A 6,706-nucleotide genomic window follows, 5' to 3' on the forward strand; every position below is an offset into this window, starting at 1 on the left:
TCTCCCGGGTCTCTCTCTCCTCATTGGCTGAGACAGCAGTGGGAACCATTGGACGGTGCTAAGCGGAGCTCTGACAGTACATGGACAATGTCTATTTGCAGGATGGCGGCTCAAGAGCAAGCCTGCTTGAGTGCCCCCATAGCAAAAGGTTTGCTATTAGGGGCACTCAGACGGGAGGAGAGGAGCCAGGAGCACTGGTTGGGGACCCAAAAAGAGGAGGATCAAGACTGCTCTGTGCAAACCCATTATACAGAGCAGGGAAGTATAACAGGTTTGTTTTTTAAAATAAAATCACAACCTTGACTATAACTTTAAAAGTGCGTTTGGTAGCTTTAAACAGGCGTGAATGGAGCCTTCAAATGGCGATGCAATATTGCTGAAAGCAAGAATGATAATGCACTAAATATCAGCATACAGAATGAATGGAGCACCCTTAGTGTCCGAGGAGGGGGTCAGTAAAGATCAGCGTGATCTGAGCAGACAATATCACACAGACATTCACAGTTATGTACTAAACTAAAGTCCCGTCATCAACTTCATTTCAGGGGGAGAATATAATCACACTTCAGCTATTGTTCGATCTGAAAGATGGTAATGCGTTTGATGGGTTTAAGAAAGACCATACACTATATAATCGGATTGTACAATCTCCTTTAGATCTACCATCAGCTATGTCATAAGGGGACACAACTAAACAATCCCATCAATTTGTATTGAAATAAACAGACCCTTACACTGAGTGCCGGTTCACATTTGTGCGGCTTGTGAGATCGCATGTAATATCGGAGCGCACTGCTCCTTCATTACATGCGATCTCATGTGCGGATGCGAATTCAGCCATACACTTTGTATGGCTGAATTCGCACCAAACATGCACATGAGGCATTTTTTCAGCCGCATCAGAATCGGATAGCACAGTGGTTCACACTTGTGCGATCCGATTCTGTGCGAACTGCCAGATCGCACTGCGATATGCGATCAAACTGGGGGTGTCTTTAACATTTAATTGACACCCCCTGCGTATCGCATATGGCAGTGTGAACTGCCAGATGTGCGGATGCGAAGCGGGATCATGCTGCATCGCACAAGTGTGAGCCGGCACTAAATGGTTGATGTAGTAATGATCTAGTGCAGGGGTCGCCAAACTTTCTAAGTAAAGGGCCAGATTACGGTCCTTCAGACTTTAGGGGGGCCGGACTGTGACCAGTGGGAACAGAAAATGCGCCAGCATCAGTGGGCATAAGCAACGCTCCATCATTGGTTTCGTTGGGAGGAATAGCGCCCCATCCATGGTGTCCGTGGGAGGAATAGCGCCCCATCCATGGTGTCCGTGGGAGGAATAGCGCCCCATCCATGGTGTCCGTGGGAGGAATAGCGCCCCATCCATGGTGTCCGTGGGAGGAATAGCGCCCCATCCATGGTGTCCGTGGGAGGAATAGCGCCCCATCCATGGTGTCCGTGGGAGGAATAGTGCCCCAAGGGCCAGATAAAAGTAGACCAAGGGCCACATCTGGCCCCCGAGCCGCAGTTTTGAGACCACTGATCTAGCAGCATGTTTACACTTGTTTGACATTCCTCTGAAAAACAATCCACAGTAAACCACCACTCAAAAAGGTAGCTGGAAGGCAATATATCACCTACACTACAGAATGCCTGTTTAACCCTTGAAATCCCACAACACCGCGATTCAACATACTCATTTGGTGTGTGGCCCTATTCACTTGACTAGGTCATGTTTGGCAGCAGTGCTGCCCACCAAATAAGACCGGCGGTATCGGCTTTGTTGTGCCGTGGCAGTGTGTATTAACAGGGCTGGTGGTCATGCTAACATTCAGCCGGTAAAACCTCCTAATTGTAACACTATCTGGTTAAACAAGGCATAAAAGAGATCATATAATCAGACTGTATAGTGGTATTAAACCCAAAACCAGAAATGGAACTTATTGCAGCTTACCAATCATTACATGTGATGGCATTCCTTTTCTTTTTTATGCATTTTGCCCTCTGCTTTCACCTGGTATCCTGGCCAGTAGCACACCTCCTGTGTTAGAGTGCCCCCACTCTGGATGAAGGAGCACAGGGGGCCCCCTTTAGACAGCAGCATTGTCAGCCAGGGGGAAAGGGAATATTAGGCTGGCCATACACCGTTTAAATCTCAGCCGCATCATCCGGAACAGGCCGAGATTTTACCAAGTTGATCAAACGACTTGGGTACAACCAGCCTGCCAGACTCGCTTGCAATTATCGTAAGTGGCTGCTAGCGATAATCATGGTCTTCTCCCGGCAGAGGCGGCTTCCCCCGCCCGCCCCTGCCAGAAGACAATTGCTTAGCCGGAGGGATTCCCCTGTCAGCACTGTCTGTGTTGATGGGGGAATTGTGCAAATTTTGTTTCTGGAACCCGTGGTTGCAGGAAAGAAATTAGCACCATGTACTGGCATATTTAGATACACTGAAGGCTGAACTCCAGCTGACACTTTATAAGAAGTTATAACAGTTTTGTTCCTTTTGGGATAAAGGTTTTATACAAATAAAGCGGATCATTGTAAGCACCTGTTTCAGTGGTAAAAGGTTTGTCTCATCTCTCCAACTGCTACATCAGCAGGACAGCTTGTTCCATTTAAAAACAACAGACTTACTGGCTGGATCGTCAGGTAAAAAAAAAAAAAAACAAATGCAGCCATCACATCTAAGAATTGGTAAGCTGCAATATAATAAATGTTTGCTTCTGGGTTTAACCACTTGTCGACCGCTCACTCGAGCTCTACTGCGGCAAAGTGGTTAGTTATCGTCCAGCGACGTAGACCTACGTAGCTGGACTCCTCCCCTTGTGGGCGAGGCTCACTCCCGCTGTATTCAGTCACAGCAGGAGTCGGGCCAGGGGAGGAGCGGCGGTGATCACCGCTGCTCTTCCCCGATCGTCGGGGAATCGAGTCTGGAGATCCGCCCGCTTCTGTAAACAAAGTGGGCAGATCTCCTAAGTGACAGGCAGGGTCAAATTGCAGGGTTCAGCATAGCTGAACATGCGATCTGTCCCTGTGTCACTCAGTCACCTCCCCCCACACGTTAGTAAGAACCAGGCATACATTAACCCCTCCCTCTCCAATAAAATTAACCCCTTCCATGCCAGTGTCATTTTTACAGTAACAATGCATATTTATAGCACTGATTACTGTAGTAATGTCACTGGTACCCCCAAAAGTGTCAAAGTTCCAATCTGTCCGCCGCAATCCGGCAAAAAAAAAAAAAATCACAGATCGCCGCCATTACTCGTAAAAAAAAAACACCAAAAATTACATAAATCTTTCCCTTAGTAAACGCAATAACTTTTGCGCAAACCAATCGAAATATGCTTATTGTGATTTTTTTTTTACCAAACATAGGTAGTAGAAAACAAATTGGCCAAAAATTTAAAGAAATTTCGATTTTTACATTTTTTTGGGGGGAATTTCATATAAAAAAAAAAAATGTGAAAAATAGTTATTTTTTCAAAATTTACGCTATTTACGCAAAAAGTAAAAATCGCACAGGTGATCAAATACCACCAAAAGAAAGCTCTGTTTGTGGGGAAAAAAGGACGTAAATATTGTTTCGGTACGGCGTCGCACGACCGCACAATTGTCCGTTAAAGTCGCACAGCGCCGAATCGCAAAAAGTGGCCCAGACGTAAGACAGCAAAATCCTCCGGTGGTAAAGTGGTTAAAGGGTTACTAAAGCCAGGACCCTGCATTCACTACATCTGGTCTCCCACAGTACACAGAACATCGAAATTCAATTATTTAAAAAAAATATAAACTGATAAACACCTTTTCTCATCAGCAATATATAGCAGCCTTGTGACTTCTATCAGTGTCTGGTTAAAGCTTGTAGGAGGAGTTTTCATTCTCCTCCGACTGTCCTATGAGGCTGCAGGACCCCTGACCCTCTGCCTGGACAATGCTGATTGGTCCTGTGCTGATCACATGCACTCTCCCAAGAAAAACAAAAAAAAAAAACTTTCTAGTAGAGATGAGCTCAGGCTAGTCTGATCCCGCCAGGAAGCAGACAAAGCACCCCGCCAATCACAGACAGTGAGACCCTTCCTGGTGTGCAGCTGCACAGATCAGAAAATGTCTCACTGCCTGTGATTGGCGGGGTGCAGGGTCGGCTTCCCGGCCGGATAGGGCACCTGGGTTGGGACTAGGATCCCAAACATGCCTGAGCCTCTCTACTCTCTAGCAATAAACACCAAACTGAGCATGTGAAGCTTGTCCCCTGACTCTGTACTATCAGGAGATGGATTGGGGACAGTGGAAGAAGGGGAGGATCAGACAAGACAGGATCAAACAGCCTTTATACACAATGCAGAGGATTAACCCCTTAGGTTCCACAGTGAGTATAACAAGCATGCTTTACTGCATATACAGACTGATCTTACGGTCGTGGGTTTAGGAACACTTTAACTATTTTGGCGATATGAAAATGCTGGTTGCCTGGCCTGCATACCTCTGAGGTGCAGACAAAGCCTAGCATGCCAGTCACACCACCACATTTCTATACTAATTCTAAGTCAATGGCTCAGAAGGGATAAGTATGACAGACAGGAAAGCAGCACGTTCCCAGTGAGGGCAGACTAGAGGGACTGTGGGCATGCTGAGCCTTGTAGTCCTCCATACATAGAGCTGTGTCAGTCTCACCTGCTGTCCTCAGACTCTCCTGTAGATGACACAGCGGTACCGGTCCTGTTAGTATATGGCTGTGCAGGCGCTCCCTCTATACCACCCACACCCAGCACACAGGAGCGCTCCTCATTGCTCCGTCTCCCCGGGACAGTCCCGCTGCCTCCTGCCACCTCTATATTGTTGTTACAAAAAGAATCCAAACAGGAAACGGAAAAGAGGATTATACCGCTCTCCAATCACAGCGAGGACTCCCCTGAGTAGCGGGCCGGCCAGCCAATCAGTGGAAGCAGTTTCTGTCTGGTCCTTCATCCCGCTGGGTCTGTGATGGAAAGCAGCGCGGAGAGCGCTCTCAAATCTGCTAGCCTCGGGGAGGAATGCAGCGCCGGAGGAACGAGCCAATCGGAAGAAAGGGGTGAGGGACGTCACAATAGGAGGGGCGCGGCTTGGGTGGGTCTTTAGGATAGGGAGCCGAAGAATGAATTACTGGAATACAGTCTGGGCGGGGCTCTCGGTGTTTTGGTAAGCCTGAAGAGGGAGGAGCGGGGGTGACACATGTCACTTCGGCTCACCCCGCCTCTGTGTCCTCAGGATGCTGCTCTGTTAAAGGAGCACTCCATCAATTCCCATCGCGGTGTGTGTAATGAGAGTGCTCAGTGTATTCATTCACTTCCAATTCACCCAACTTTATTAACACTGCTGTGACTCTAAGCCCAAATAAAAAAAGTAACATTCCATCCACTGTGTTCCTTTAACCACTTGACCTCTGGAAGGTTTACCGCCCTTCATGAACAGGCTATTTTTTTGCGATACGGCACTGCGTTACTTTAACTTACAATTGCGCAGCCGTGCGATGATGTACCTAAATACAATTTATACGCTGGGTGTGGCGGGAGGAATATATTAGGAAGTCGCCCGGTCAGCATTTCTGATCGGCGGGGAAGCTGTGAAAGTCATGTTGATGCTGTTTCAAGTGTATCTGGGGAAGCAAAAAACTCCTTAACCACTTCTGGACCGGAAGGATTTGCCCCCTTAGTGACCAGGCCTTTTTTTGCGATTCGGCACTGCGTTATTTTAACGGAAAATTGCGTAGTCATGCGGCGCTGTACCCAAATAAAATTTTTCCCCCACAAATAGAGCTTTCTTTTGGTGGTATTTGATCACCTGTGCGATTTTTATTTTTTGCGCTATAAACAAAAAAAGAGCGACAATTCTGAAAAAAAAAAAAAAACAATATTATTCACTTTCTGCTATATAACCATAGGCATGCGCAGGGGGTGTGCGGGGTGTGCCTGGGCACACCCTAATCTCCCTGTGCAGCACATTTTTCACCAAAGCCCTAAAAAAAGTTGTAAAAAATAATAAAGAATGAAATAATAAAAATAAAAAATACTGACACCAACCTCTGCCCTACTGAGAACTCCACTGCTCTACTGACAAAAGCCACTGCTCTACTGACACCAATTAATGTTTTAAAACATTTGGGTGCACACCCTAATGCAATAGGCTGCGCACACTTATGTATATAACATACAAAATGTAAAAATAAAATGTTTTCATCCTCTTAGGCCAATTTGTATTCTGCTACATATTTTTGTTTAAAGAAATCGCAATAGGCATATTTTGATTGGTTTGCCCAAAAGTTATCACATCTACAAAATAGGGGAAAGATTTATGTCATTTTTATTGTTTTTTTTTTTTTTTACTAGTAATGGCGGCGATCTGCGATTTTTAGCAGGACTGCGACATTGCGGCGGACAGATCGGACCCCTAACTGACATTTTTCACACTTTTGGAGGGGACCAGTGACATTACTACAGTAATCAGTGCTAAAAAAATATGACTGTTACTGTAACAATGACACTGGCAGGGAAGGGGTTAACCTAGTGGGTGATCAAGGGGTTAAATGTAAGCCTAGGGGAGTGGTTACTAACTGTGGGGGGGGGGGGGGAGGTTGGGCTTTTGAAATGATCACAGAGTCCTATATAGAAGGATCACAGGAGCTCTATGATCATTCCAGAGAGAAGAAAAATCAGCTGTGTTTTCAACA

The 6,706-nt window shown here is 46.2% G+C and overlaps 1 protein-coding gene across 1 annotated transcript in view; it reads right to left on the reverse strand.

The window, feature by feature from the left end:
* Window positions 1-4,836, reverse strand: part of LOC309560856 (uncharacterized protein) — a 75,441-nt gene extending 70,605 nt beyond the window's left edge. The window contains exon 1 of the mRNA XM_082264541.1: window positions 4,675-4,836. The gene's annotated coding sequence lies outside the window, so the exon portion shown is untranslated. The remainder of the gene's footprint in view (window positions 1-4,674) is intronic.
* Window positions 4,837-6,706: the final 1,870 nt, after the last annotated feature.

Source organism: Pelophylax lessonae (genome assembly GCF_965119305.1).
Source record: "Pelophylax lessonae genome assembly, chromosome: 7".
In the NCBI taxonomy this organism is placed as follows: domain Eukaryota; kingdom Metazoa; phylum Chordata; class Amphibia; order Anura; family Ranidae; genus Pelophylax; species Pelophylax lessonae.